The 14,137-nt window shown below is 51.7% G+C and overlaps 1 protein-coding gene and 1 long non-coding RNA gene across 5 annotated transcripts in view; one reads left to right on the top strand and one right to left on the bottom strand.

The window, feature by feature from the left end:
* Positions 1-14,137, bottom strand: part of Csmd2 (CUB and Sushi multiple domains 2) — a 553,245-nt gene that overhangs the window by 373,607 nt on the left and 165,501 nt on the right. The window lies entirely within an intron of this gene.
* LOC110322807 overlaps positions 3,700-14,137 on the top strand; it is a 32,916-nt gene continuing 22,478 nt past the window's right edge. Inside the window, exons 1-2 of the long non-coding RNA XR_002380601.1 lie at positions 3,700-3,734; positions 5,115-5,262. This is a non-coding gene — a long non-coding RNA (uncharacterized LOC110322807). The remainder of the gene's footprint in view (positions 3,735-5,114; positions 5,263-14,137) is intronic.

Raw genomic sequence — 14,137 nt, 5'->3', positions numbered from 1 at the left:
GTGGCTGGGCCCCTTCCCTGTTCCCTTGACTCTGTTAGGTAAAGTCCACAAACCTGGAGTTGGAGGCGCCCAGCCTGGCGTGGATGTTCTCCCACCTCCTCCCTCTCCTCTGTGACTGTCTTCCCGTTCCCCACTGAGGACTTCCTGGGATGCAGCCTGATGAAGAGCTTGGGCTTCTGGTGCTGCGTCCTCTCTGATTTGTGCAGCCTCGTCAGAGCCTGTCATGTCTGGTTTTCTCGCCGTCTGGCTCTGAGACGGTGCCAGGGACAAACACATGCTATGCTTAGCAGCATAAAGACAGTGTCCAGAAGCAGGCGGAGGGGCCGTGCTGGAGGGTCCACTTAAGGGCAAGTGGCCCTCTCCTTTTCAACCTAGGCGAGGCAAGGTCAAAGCTCTTGGGAGATACTGAAGGATGCCCTTGTACCCAAGCCATAGCAGGAATGGTTCAAAGAGCAACAAAGCCAGGGTGCCTGCCTTTAGGGCTTCATATCTAGTACAGAGGTGAAATCAGAAACCCCGGCCCAACAGTACACTGACCCCACCCCCACCCCCTGCACACACACACACACACCCTTATTAAATGAAAGCAAGAACAGTTACTAAATATGCAGGACCCAGAACTCATGGAAGTGCCAACTTATTTAAAACATGGCTGTGAATTCCAAGATGGCAGCATCAGGGGATGGGACCCTACAAGGCCCTTGGTATCCTGAGCAACCACTCTAGGTGGCTACCCAGGAAGCCAGCCTGAGTGCCGACTACCTACCATCAACCATAGAGCAAGGACCAACAAGGGAACCTGGAGGACAGTTCCTGCCTAGGGCAGCTCACGGTCTGGTGGGTGTAATGGGAGTTGCAGGCAGGCAGTAGCAAGAAGCACGGCATCCAATGGATCTGTAAGCTTATTCCGGAGTGATAGGACAGTGTGAGGTTTCTGGACATCACACACCTGCTCTGGGCCAGCAAGGAGAGATCAGAGGTGGCTTCTCGGAGGAAGCGCTGCAAGACCTGAATCTTCCGCTTACACCAAATGCGGTGATGGAAATCTTTGCTTTAACTGAAAAACTGCCCCCCCCCCCCGGCCAAGTGGAGCCCACTGACTGGGGTGGGAGGGGAGGGGAGGAGTAATTAAGGGAGCCGAGGTAGTAAAGCTTGTAGAAAATAGAAGCTGGGGCGGGAGAAGGAGAGGGCACTGAATCAGTCTGAGGCTCTGATTCCTGGGTGTTTGAAAACAAGAAGAAAAAAAAAAAGATTGCGTAAATGTTTTGAGCAAATGTTTCAGCCAGGGCAGGAGTTGCTCGCTGAGTGAGGATGGATACTTTGGTGACAGTTTAAAAGGCAGTGGAGAGTGCTGGGAGAGCATGCCTCTGTCTCTGAATGGGAGCCCAGGGTACAGCTGGGAGCTACCTCCCTATTCTTGTTAAGCACCAAGTGCTTTGGGCGGCCCTGAGGAGTGGCACCGGCCTTTAAGCAGGAGGACAGGTTGAAAGACTGCAAAGTGCTGCCTCTTGGAGATGGAGAGGCTGACAGGGTGTGGCATCTGTAGGCCTAGGGAGGGCTCTGCAGCTTCCAGTCAATTCCCTGTCACTGCTGTGGGATGAGGCACTGAGGCTGGAGAATTGACTTTAATATTTCATAAATGGCTCCTGTCTTATAGTTATTGAGCCATTAAAGGTCCAGAGAGGTCAGCAAAACATTTTTTTCTCAAGTACATATTCTTCTGATTATTCCTTCTTTTTTTTTTTTTTTTTTTTTTTTTGAGACAGAGTGTCAGGAACCCGGGATGGCCTCCACCACCTTGCTCTGTAGCTAAGGCTGAGAACACCTGGTTCTCCAGCCTTCGTCTCTCAAGAGCCGGAATTCCAAGCATGCATCCACATGTCCAATCTTCTGATTATGTAATAGGAAATATTATTAAAAGTTGCCTAAGAGGGGCTCAGGAGATGGCGCAGTAGTTAAGAACATTTAATACATACACACAAGGACATGTTGAATTCCCAGCACCCACATAAAAGTTGGGTCTGGTCACATGGGAACCTGCAACCCTAGTGTTTGGAGGTGGGGAGAGGCAGAGGCAGGGGGACTGCTAGGGCTGCCTGCCAGGCAGTCCTATGTTTGATGAGATGCCTTGTCTAAAGAGAGTAAGAGTAAGGTGGACTGTGATAAAGGAGGACATTTGGTGCACTCCTCTGGGCTCTGCGCATGTGCACATGGGCATGAACATCCATATGCAAGGTGCACAGCCCCCTGAGCATGCACGTGTACACACACACACACACACACACACACACACACACACACACATACACACACAAGAACTCTGAGGACTTGAAATGCTACATTCAGAATTCTGAGGCTCTTCGCCTCCCTAGGTATCAGGAACCCCGTGGTGAGGATACACACCACACTCCTGCCTCCTCCATCCACAGGTAAGCTCCGCCCCCACTGTACTGCCCCTCCCACTCTACACCATACACGGATTTTTACTTTCTCTCCTCTCTCGACTGCCACATCAAACCTACTTCACTGGCCCACAAGCACCCCCCAGAAGGGCTTTCTAGAGACATCATCAAAGCGAATGCATTCTCTGTGACCAGCCAGGTGCTGATCAAGAACCAAGGACTTCCTTGTGGAGGTGAAGTGTCACTGGGGCCAGGACGGTTGAGGTGGATGCTTCAATTCAGTGGCTCCCCAGAGGCCATGGATCCTGTACTTCCATGGCTCTTTCAGACCTCCAGCCTGTGAAGGAGGGCCACCCTGGAGCAGCATAAACCCAGAGAGAGAGGGGGGGTGGGGAGAGGGAGGGGGGATGCAGCATCAGAAAGCTCCATCCATCGAGGTCAGCAGAGTCTCAGAGGGTGAGCCTTCTCCCTCTAGGATGGGTTTCTGCAGGAGGCCAGCAGCCCCAGTGAGACCATCCGCGCTGGAGCATGCTCAGATGCCAGGTCACCGCACTACCCACACCTGCTGGGCTTTTGCTGTTGGGGCTGCTATTTTGCTTTTCCCATCCCCTGGTTAGATGCCACAAACAAGGGAGATCTAAAAATCACCATGGAAATAAACTTTCTCCAAACTCCCTAAGGGAGTCTCTAGTTTGGGTTGCTTGAAGTCGGAAGGGCCACCCTAAACATGGGTGGCACTATTCCAGAGCTGGGTTCCTAGGCTGACAAAAAACAAAACAAAAAACAAAACAAAACAAACAAACACCAAAACGCAGCAAGCTGAACACCACCATTCACTTCCCTCTGCTTCCTGGCTGTGCGCACAGTGTGACCAACAGCTTCGTGCTTCTGCCACCACACCTTCCCCTCCCTGACAGACTCTGGCCCCAAACTGTGCATCGAAATAAAAGCTTCCTCTCTTATGTTGCCTTTGCTAGGCTTTTTTCCCCCAGACAAAGCTCAACCCTGGACACAAAGAGCAAACAATTCAATACCCCTTTCTCTATCCTGCCTGCCAGGGCCGAACAGATGTTTGCCCAAAAGAGCATCTGGGCCCTCCCCAGAAGAAAGGAAGGAAGGAAGGAAGGAAGGAAGGAAGGAAGGAAGGAAGGAAGGAAAGTCCTCAGGTGCTCTCCTAGTCTATTCAGACTCTGTGTGACTGAGGAGACCCCAGTTGCTTACATGTGCCCCAAATTCCCTCTCACAATTTCCCGAGACTTGGGACCAAGTCACTTAGCAGATATGTGGTGAACTCTGGAGTGTAATACAGGTCTATGTAACTGTGAGACACAGGTCTGTGTAACTGTGAGATACGGGTCTGTGTAACTGTGAGATACGGGTCTGTGTAACTGTGAGATACAGGTCTGTGTAACTGTGAGATATGGATCTGTGTAACTGTAGGACACAGATCTATGTAACTGTAAGACACAGAACTGTATAACTCTAAAATGCATGCTGTTCACCAGAGTCCCCTGGGGTCGGCCATCCCCTACATCATTTCATTCCCCAGCCTCAGTTTCTTCAAGATTGAAGTCAGGCTGGTAATGATGTAAGTAGTGGGAGGATTAATTGGGATAATGTGTGAGGAGCTTTACGCCACCGTAAACACTCCATGAAAGAGTCATGATTATTATCAAAGCCATTCTTTGTCATTACCAGAGCCTTGCGGTGTCTGAGGCAATGGTTCTGAAGTGGCAGGCACTGAGGAGGACCATGGCCAAGGATACCTCCTGAAGAGAGAAGTAGCTTGGGCCTAGTGTTTAACACGCAGTGGCAGGTGTACCTCTGTCTTTGTCCTCCCTGGAGGCCTCACATGGCCTACGTTAGCAGTAACCTTGAGTCCCCAGGATGGGCAGAAGTGGCCTCACGGAAATGAATGCTCATAGCCCATCTTCCTCCTATGTCTCAAATGTTTATGGATGAGAGGATGGTTGGAGCCAGGCTTGCGCCTCCCTCCTGATGCCCCAGAGTCAGTGTCCATGTGACTCTGGATCATTCTGATCCTCCTTCCTCACTCTGTGTGTGTGTGTGTGTGTGTGTGTGTGTGTGAGCCAAGTGTCCAGGGAAAGGACTCACTGAAAAGGTAGGCTGGCCTGATTCCTCTGGAGCTCAGCAGAGAGGAGATCTGTACTCTGAACTCTTGGGAACTCTTGGGAAGGTAGAGCAGACACTACCCTCAGCTGGGTGAGTGGCACTTATTCTGAGAGATAAGGAAGGGAGTATACTTTCCAGGACCCCAGTCTCCACCCTAGGGTTTGGGGACATGCTCTAGGGAAGTGCCCATCCCCTCTGCCACTTGGCTTCTCCAAGGGTCCTGGGGGCCTGAGATTTGGGGACATGCTCTAGTCCTACATGATATGTGAAGGCAAAGAACAATTGGACTGTGGGATGTGGGGAGAGGCCATCTATCTGACTGGATGCCTGATGCTTCTTCCTGCACAGGAAGAAAGTATTTATGTCCACATTCCAATCATAGATATGCCTTAAGACTTGTCTTTCAAGGTCACTGCTTGGGAGGGGACCGATAGCTATATTTCCCAAAACTACACTTACATTCGGTGACCCATGGCCAGGCACAGGGTGTGTTTGTGGGTGGGTGGGTGCAGAGACAATCTGATCTGTAGGGATTCGATGGAGCCTCTGGGCTGCACTCAGGGCTGTGTGAACTCACAGGGCTCAAGAAAGGGATGGAAAGTGAATTCACCGGATCTTGGAAGCTAAGTGGGGGCTGAGCTGGTTGGAAGGTGGATAGAGTAGAGGAGGGAGGAAAGGAACTCCTCATGGATTGAATGAGGCCCAGCTCTGCTCCACAGGAGTCAGGGTAAGGTTGGCTCCGCCTCTCAGCACAGTGCTATGTAGTCCACACTATCAGGATACACAGGGATGCCTTTATTTAACTGCTATTTATTCATAGTTTTCTGTTCCATACTGTGTCGAGCTTCCTAATAACTCCACCTAGTTCTATCCATACACATCCCTGTTTGCAGACCGAGGAACGAGAAGGTCCGTGCTAAGAAGCCCTGCAGCTGTGACTGGGGGATCTGAGGTGGAGAGGGTGCCCTGGCGTTATCCAGATGGGCTACTTGGATCCCTGGGAGAAGGAGCAGGCTAATTAGAGAATTAGTCAATGGTTGGAGGCATGGCCTGAGGATCCGGTTTGAATTACTGGGGGAGTGCCCCAACCCAAGGAATTCAGTCATCCAAGAAGCAAAGAACCAGCCCCACCCGTACCTTGACCTTAGTTATCCTGGTAAGGCTGCCCTTGGACTCTGGCCTCGAACTGAAAGAGAATACATTTGTGTTGACCTCAGCCACCAGAATGGTAGAGATTTGTTTCAGTGGCAAGAGCAAACCAACAGTGTCACATGAGCATCTGAGGACTATCGTCTTGTCCATGACGCTTCACATCCCAGTTCCCAGCCACCCATTATGTCCTCAACCCTGTTTGCCTTTAACCCCTCCCCAACCAGACACCAGGATCAGCCAGACCAGAATCCAGCATTTATTATCTGCCTTAGAAGGCAGTGGGTTGACAGGAATGGCCCCAAGGTATTCATTAATTAGAAGTAAAAGAGGGGAACATCTCTTTCCACTGAAGGGGTCAAGCAAGATCCTTGCAAGAAGGGGGTCAGAAATAGCACGGAGAGACTTCTGCCCCTTGTTATTCACCCATCCATGTAAATAGGGTTTCAGGCTTGGCAGGACTTGGGTACTTCTAGAGTGAATCAGACAAGGCTCCTACCAGTGGATCTGGAGAACGGTGGGGGACGCTGTAGTTTAACTCTTCTCGTCCCTGTAACCAAAGATCCGACATAAAACAGCTTGAAGGACTTACTTCTGCCAGTGGTTTAGGAGAGCATGGCAGAACTCCTGGCTGCGGCATCATGTGGCCAGGGCTCCTCCTACGTTGGCAGATCAGAAGTAAACCAGGGAATGTTGGGGTTTCCTGGCTGGGGACCCAGTCTATTGGATGGTGCTGCCCACATTCCCATGGGTTTCCCCTATCAGTTCAACCTCCCTGGAGGCAACCTCACAAGCACACCTACGGGTGTGTCTTCGAGTGTGCCCCATCAAGAAGATGAGGAGGGTGAACGATTACAGACGGGAAGAACACGCAACTGTCTGGAGGCAGTTTTCTTCTCTCTGGACTCTTATATTCAGGGAACGCAGGAAACTGCACTCAGATCAAGCGGACCTTAAAGAGACAACCGTGTACCTGTCAAGGCTCAGGAACTGGCTGAAGCTGGATCTCACAAGGAAGGGGCCTCCCCCATGCTCAAGGGGTGGGCACTCACTCCAGATTGGGGCGGGGACATGAACCAGATCAGACCTCAGAGCAAAGGCTGGGCCCTTTGTAGGACAAACATAGATAAACCCAGAAGAGAGAGCGGGAAGGCGCTGACACTACTGGACTCTAGCTTTAGCACAGGCTGCCCTCATCTTGGGCATGTGGCTGTGGCTTCTTTTCCTCCAGTCCAGCCAGAGTCCACAGAGCTGACAGCCCTGAGCAATAGCTGGGATCCTGTAAACACACATCATTCATTTGCCTACTTTAAGGGCAGCTTGTAAGTCTTTCTTTGTGTATGTTTTCATCAAGAAGTAATCTTTACAACCACCAAAAAAATGTCCAATAACATTTTTCTCCCTTGGCAAACATCCTCCGTATATCAAAGGCTCAAATACACAATGCAGAAGCTCACAGGGCCAGGTGCTGGCAGTGGCTTTATAGCAGCCTCCAGGAGCTGCTGTCTGTGAGTCGTGTGGGCCTGCACAAATCTCACATGGTTCCCGAAACTGAGAGCCCCACTAGCAGAGGGGATTCCTCCTGCCGTTTGCTTACCCCACCTCTCTTCTGAACCTGCTTCTAAAGGCAGACACCGTGCTGGGCACATGGCAGCCCTGAGGAAAATAGCAGCAGAAGTATGAGAGTGACCTGGAGGACCAGAAGGAACCACAAGGACTATCAGCAAAGTCACTGGGTTCCAGATGTTTCTCCAAGACATCACCTAGAATGCGTACACCCTTAGTTCCAGTCACTCTGGCTCATTTAAAGGAATCTTCTCTCCTTACCTTTCAGTGTCTCATAAGGTAAAGGACAAAGGCACCACAGACGGCGCCACCACTGTGAGCCACACATGATGTCCAAGGTGGGTGGGTCCAGCTCTGCTGGACCAGGCTGGGCACTCTTCACTGCTGGAGCTCTGCTCACCTGCTCAGAGCCAGAAAACTCTAGCGTGCCCTGCAGAAGCAAGTATAGGCTGGGCGCAGAGACAAGAGGGAGGTGTTCTGCGTAAGTCCGCAATAGGACATACATCATCAGAGAAGGCCTGGCTGCTGAACTGTCACACCCAGACATGCTCACCAAGCATGATGGCTCCTGGGATACCCTTTCATATCTTCTGCAATCTGCTCAGAGTCCATACCAAGGGATGCTGGTGGCTTTAGGGTCCTGTCCATCAGGACTAGTGTCAATCTTTCTGTATATTCCTTAGTGAGCTCGGTTCTTCATGGCACGCACAATCACAAGGCCTGGGGCAGATGCATCTGTTTATGTATTGGCTTTCTCCTGAATCAGAGTTGACACAGACTTTGTTTGATTCACAGCTCTATCCCTAGGACTCACACGACCTGCTCAGCAATCATCGCGCAGCAAGTGCATTTTAAATAAATGGATGCATCCATCTCAGTATCTAGGGATGTGCAATAGAAGCCACTCCCTTCCCAAATGTTCACACAAGCATGTATACACACACACACACACACACAAATGCTGCATAAGTCAGGGAATCCCACACAATGTCTGACTGCCCAGATTCCTTTCGTGATAAACTTCAGGCAACCAAGATCTGGCTTGCTCTAAATACAGGCAACTCCACACATGGAGACAATCCACATGTACTCTGCAAGTGACCGCCTTTGGCCTCCTCTTCCCAGCAGACCAAGGGTTTATGGGCAGCATGACCTCTTCTATCACACGTACGGACACTCTCGGTGTTCCTGGCGATGGCTCTGAGTGTGCTAAGCTGGATTTGAGCTCTGATGACCTCTAGATGGGAAGAAGTTCAGTCTGCGCTCTTCACCACCACTCCGCCACCGCCACCTCTACAGCCCCCAAGCCTGGCTAATGACAATGTTTGACCTGACACCCTCAGCCCAGCAGCTTCACAAATGCCACTAGAGATCAATTCTGACACCCAAATGCACTGGGCACCGGGTTTTAAGTTAAAAGTTATTTCCTCGTGCATTTTATTTCTCTGCTCGTTCAAAAGCAACGAATTGCTGGTGCTTCTGGAGCCTCTGGTGCTGAGCCATGGGACCAGGGCCACCGTCTCTTTGGAGAGAAATGCACTGATTCAATCTGCCCAGAATCTCGGGATTCAGGGGGTTCAGGATTTCATTTGCCACACCAAGACCCAGGAAGAAGCTTGGCCAGTTCTGGGGCTGAGCGTGGAGTTGAGCACAGGGGCAGGAGATGACTGGAGATAAGGTAATGATGAAAAGAATCCAGACAGAGGCTGATGAACCACAAAATGAGGACAGTCGGGATATGGGAAGCTTAAGGAATAATGCCAGGGAGGGATGGAGATGAAGAAAAGAAAGAAGGAAGGAAGGGAGAGAGGGAGGGAAGGAGAGAGGGAGGGAGGAAGAATGCCCCTTTGTTTTCTTTGTTTTAGATTTTTCTGGATCCCATGGTCAATAAACATGGCAAATGGTAGGACATCTGGGACAGTGCCGGAGAATCTGTAGGTGCTCAGAGCTGTAATGATGCAAAGATACACAAGAGTCCATCTTTCCTTTTGGGTTCCTTAAGTCCCCAGCCTTGTCTCTGGGATTCTTGAGTTCCAGTCTTACCATTGGGTAGCCTTAAGTGCCAGCTTCACCCTTTGCCCCTCCTAAGCCCCAGCCTCCCTTCTGGGGTCCATTAAGTCCCAGATTGGGCCCTGAGTTCCCTTGAATCCTCAGCCTTTTCCCTGGGGCCCCCTTGATTCCACCCTTGCTTTCGGGCATGCTTAAGTCCCAGCTTCACTCCTGTGGTCCCAGTCTTTCCCCTGGCACCATCTTCATTTCTTCTGAGGCTTCATTATCTTCATGGATAGCAATAAGATTTATGGCATGCTCATGATACACCAGGCATTGCATTAAGGGAACTCTGCAAGGTCACCTTATTAAGGCCACCCTCCCAACCTCAACGACCTTGAAAGTCAAGTCACTATCTCTGTCCTACAGAAGAGGAGTCCGCACAGAGATTCAAGCTACTTGCCCGACATCACACAGCCAGGAAGTGGTAGAACCAGGTTCAAGAGCAGCCACACACCTGCCACATCACCCACCTGCCATGTCACCCACCTGCCGTGTTACCCACCTTCCGTGTCACCCACCTGCCACATCACCCACCTGCCGTGTCACCCACCTGCCGCATCACCCACCTGCCGTGTCACCCACCTGCCGCGTCACCCACCTGCCGTGTTACCCACCTGCTGCGTCACCCACCTGCCGCATCACCCACCTGCCGCATCACCCACCTGCCACGTCACTCACCTGCCACGTCACCCACCTGCCACGTCGCCCACCTGCCACGTCACCCACCTGCCACGTCACCCACCTGCCATGTCACCTACCTGCCGTGTTACCCACCCACCTGCCGTGTCACCCACCTGCCGTGTCACCCACCTGCCGTGTTACCCACCTGCCATGTCACCCACCTGCCATGTCACCCACCTGCCGCGTCACTCACCTGCCACGTCACAAATACTTTCCTTTAGAAGCTCTCGTCTCTACCTGTGTTTTCTGACTCTCTGGTGCTAACCTGTCCTCTCCCTCATGCTGGCTTCCTCTGACCCTTCTCAATTCTTTGCCAACTCTGTGCCCAGCTGGTGACAGGTAAGGCTGGCTATGCCAGGCCGGACTTAGGTCCCCTTTGTCGCCAAGGTCTGCTCTTACTGTATTTGGTACTGGGTGCAGAACCAGCAAGTCTGCTCAGTGTTTTCCTCCCACGGGTACCATGGCACGTAGGAGTTAATGGGACAGAGACAAAGGAGGCAATTCACTTGTAGCCACGAGAGTCTGCACTACTGAGAAACAGACACTCCTACCCCCCTGACGCAGGTCACACAGTATCCAGAGGAACTGCAAAGGCAGACCTGATCAGGCCTCTGTTCCAGCAGGGTCATAGAAAGACTGCAGGAGTAGATCTAATTGAGCTGAGCGGAGACTCTTTCCAGTTCTGTGCAAGGCTTTGAGGCAGCTTGGGGAGTCAGGTACTAAATATACCCCAGGGATAGAAATAGGAAGAGGGCCAGAGGCATATATTAACTTCCCTAGGAAAGCATGAGAACGTGTGTGTGCAGAAGTGTAACTCTTACACGCCTGTACATCTTGGTTGGCTGTATTGCATATCTCAGACTTATGATACATGTGCTAACGGGGACCCTGGAAACCATCTGCCAGGTTCCAAAGCCCAGTGCTGCCATGAACTAGTTGTACAGCCTTGGACGACTTCCTTCACCGCTCTGAGCTTCAGGTGCGAGCCACGCCCGGAACCCAGCAGTGGTTTCTAAAGGCTCCCACGCTCTGAGATGCACGTGTCTGCTTGAGTCTGGGTACTATGTCTCTTTCCAAATGTGCATGCTTCTCACAAGCAGGTCGGCAGATGGAGTGTGTGACCATCACTGTGGTCCCTTTACTGGTCGTGAAGAGGAGGACGAGCAGGCAGGCCCCAGGATGATCTCAGGGGTAGGACTCCTGGGGAGGACCTGGTTGGTCATGAGATGAAGTCATAAAACTACCTTGGAAGTAAATCTCAGAGGCAGACAGTCACATCTGACATGGTTGGTCTTCAGAGATGAGATCAGAGCAAACCCCTCTCTTAGAACAGACAAAGTGAGGCTTAGAGGCCACAGGATCTGTCCTTGCTGAGGCCTGGAGCTGGGTGAAGGGAAACTGAGGCAGAGTATAGGGAGATAGATATAGGGTCTTCCAACTTTCTGGACAGACAGAGAAAAGCTTGGGAATGCATGCCCAAGCTGGCTAAGAAAGACTGACCATAGGGCCTTGCACACAGTAGGTGCTCAATTCATGAGAGCTACTTTGTTTTTTTTCTTACCTCTGTCCACTCAGCCATTGCCTTGGTTCCATCGTCCCTGTGTTCATGTATGACATTTACTGCACACCAGATTCTAGACCCCGAAAGCCCAATACATATACACAAAGGTCCCCTCATCAGCTCTCTGGTTGAGGATGAAGACATGGAAGAGGATGGAGTTGTAGCATTTGGACCAGGCCCTTTGAGAAAGTGATACTGGGCTTAAGGTCTGAAGGGAAGGGGGAGGAGTTTCTCCAGGCAGAGTTTGGCATTTGCAAAGGCCAGGTAGAGGCAAAGCTCATTTATGAACCAAAAGGTGAGAGGGCTGACCCAAATGGGCAAAGGAAAGAAATGCCCTAGGAGATCGTCCAGGAGTGTGGATAGGTCATTGGGAGCTCAGGAGACAATCTCTGGGGACTCTGACAAACTTTGTTAGGCAAAGTAAGGAAGCAGGGGCATATGGTGTAGAAGAGGCCTGGGCCCACTGTAGTCTGAGCACGTCATAGCCACAGACCTGAATGAGTGTTCACTTTTCTGCTGCAAACCTTCTGTAGTCTCTGCCTTAAATGGTTCAGCCCTGACTCCAGGCTGCCAGGCTCAGCACCAGCTCTCTGCATCACCACCCACCTCTCTGTGAGCCTTATCCTCAGGAGTAACACAGCCTTGGCTCCAGCTGCTCTCAGTCACCGCCCACAGACATTTGCAGGCACTATGCCCTCGCTGTTCTGCTCACCCCACCCCACCCCGGCTGCCCAGGAAGCCCTCAAAGCTCTTGGTGGCCTCTTAGCAGCTGTCTGTAGTCAACACTCCGGTCATGTGAGATCTCCATCCCCATTTGGGACCCAGGGAAGGCTTGCTCAGACTGATTATCACTTTCCCAAGACTCTGGTGCCTGTGTGAGGTGAGGGCCCGGGTTGTAGGAGTTCACCTGCCTGCCCTCCTGCTGATGCTGGTTTTCATTTGTTTATCATCTATGTCTGTCCTAAGCCAAGCCTACATTTTAGGATAGGTGCTGGGGGCACATTACGACCAGAGGGAGACAAATCCCAAGCCTCCTAGAATTGTCAGCCCCATGAAAAAGGACAAATGACCAGTAAGTGACAACAGTACACTGTCACCACACAGCGGAGCAGGGCTACTAGGAGATAGCTCTGTTGCTAAAGTGCTTGCCATGCAAGTGTGGGGAATCTTAGCTCCTGACCCCAGTATCCACGTAAAAAACTGGGTGTATGTGGACCAGTAATCCTGGAATTGCTAAGCTGGAGACAGGTGGATGCCCAGACCTTGCTGACAGCTAGTTTTGCCAAATCTGTGAGTTTCAGGTTTGTGACATTAGATTACCTTTTCTCCAAAAATAAAGAGTCACAGAGCAAAACACCTGACTCAGACCTTTGAGTTCCCCACATATATGTGCATGTATGGAAGCACACACATAGACACTCACAGGCATTGATGTAGACATAGACAGACAGACAGACAGACAGACAGACAGACAGACAGACACACACACANACACACACACACACACACACACACACACACACACACACACACACGCGCGCGCGCGCTATGCCTATAAATCAAAGGTAGCCATACAAAGGTCCTGAGGAGGGGGTTAGATGAGTAAAAAACACAGTTTAGGGTGGAGGTTGAGGACATCCCTCAGGCAGCGTGGGACCTGTGAGTGAGGACTGGAAGGGCAGGGGCTTCCATCAGCCGGCTGCAAAGGGAGCATGTGAGGGCAGAGGCCCAGGAGGGATAACTTGGTCAAGCTGACTGGAAATCCCGGTTAATGGGTTGTCAGGAGCAACAGTGAACACAGCAAGGCAATTAATGTGGCGTCCAGGTGAGAGGATGGAGCCAGGGGCCAGGGGTAGCAGGATGAGGGAGGAAGCAGGCTGGGAGGAGAGATAATGAGGAGACAGGCAGGGCCAGAAGGCAGAGGCCACAGTCTCTGACTCGGGAAGAGGGTCTGTCCTCTGAGCTGGGAGCTCAGAAGGCTGACCAGCGTGGGAGGATCTGGAGGACAAGAAAGTCGCCTCTGCCTCATCCTGCATAGTAGCTCTGTGCCCCAGGCTTGGGCTCTGAGGTTAACCTCTGCAGACACATTCCACACACAAGCGACTCGGCCCGGAGAGGCAGTAAGACTTAGAAGGTTTCAGGAGAATTAGAGTGTGAGTCCTTAGGGAGCACGGGATAAAGCGAGAAATGATGGGACCCGGGACCCAAAGATAAAGGAACCAAAGGGTGGCCATGGCAGAGGTAGGTGGGTCCTTCAGAAGGGTCCCCCAGCAGCCCAGGATCGGGGCGAGCGCTTGTAAAGATGTGGCTCACCATTGCTGCTCCAAGTGGTCACCACCCCATGACCCCATGACCCCAGATAGGCTATCTTGGGGCAAAAGCTCTCTGGTCAAGAGAGCAAGGAACCCTGAGGGGGAGAGAGAGCACTGATGTGCACGTTTCCAGTAGCAGATGGAGCGTATGCATCTTGAGGGCAGAGAGAGATGCTCTGTACTCTAATCAGGGCGGCTAAGAACAGTGGAGAAGTCGGGGCTCCTCTGCTCCTGAGTCCGAACGGGACAGTGGGGTAGAACTCTACAATCTCAACCCCACC

The sequence above is a fragment of the Mus pahari genome, chromosome 6 (genome assembly GCF_900095145.1).
Source record: "Mus pahari chromosome 6, PAHARI_EIJ_v1.1, whole genome shotgun sequence".
Classification (NCBI taxonomy): Eukaryota; Metazoa; Chordata; class Mammalia; order Rodentia; family Muridae; genus Mus; species Mus pahari.
The sequence above is the reverse complement of the archived record's forward strand: the minus strand, read 5'-3'. Positions and strand labels throughout refer to the sequence as shown.